Source organism: Neovison vison, chromosome 6 (assembly GCF_020171115.1).
Source record: "Neovison vison isolate M4711 chromosome 6, ASM_NN_V1, whole genome shotgun sequence".
Lineage (NCBI taxonomy): Eukaryota > Metazoa > Chordata > Mammalia > Carnivora > Mustelidae > Neogale > Neogale vison.
This window is the reverse complement of record NC_058096.1, coordinates 139,527,032-139,527,725: the sequence shown is the minus strand read 5'-3', so window position 1 is coordinate 139,527,725 and position 694 is coordinate 139,527,032.

Sequence of the window (694 nt, the reverse complement as noted above, 5' to 3'; positions counted from 1 at the left end):
GGAAGTTTTTTTGTTTGTTTGTTTGGTTTTTTTTTTAAAGATTTTTATTTATTTATTTGATAGAGATCACAAGTAGGCAGAGAGGCAGGCAGAGAGAGGGGGAAGCAGGCTCCCCGCCGAGCAGAGAGCCCGACGTGGGGCTCGATCCCAGGACCCCGAGATCACGACCTGAGCCGAAGGCAGAGGCCTAAACCACTGAGCCACCCAGGCGTCCCGAAAGTAAAGGAAGTTTTATGGTATGATGTAACGAAACCATGCTCTCTAAAATTCCACGAAGGAGAAAGCATAAGCACTTAGAGATCCTTGCCGTCAGTCCTGTGATTCGGTAAGTGTGTCTCCAGGCAGTATGTTAGGCAACCCTGTGGGAAAATGAGGTCAAATAGACTAAAATAACACATCCAGATGTATTTTTAGCCTGAAGGATTGTTCTGTTTTGTTCTCTTCCCAGTGTCTCTCATTTGCCCATTTCTCCCTACTTCAGTTCATTTATGTGCCTCTTCAAGACCAGAGTTTCACAAATGCAGCTTTTCCTACGACTTAAGAACCCATCATGGCTCCCTGCCTAATTCCTGAAAGAACAGTCCTACCCCCCTTTTTTTTTTATAAAGATTTTTTTTCTTTAATTTATTTGACAGAGAGAGATCACAAGTAGGCAGAGAGGCAAGCAGAGAGAGAGGAGGAAGCAGGCTCCCTG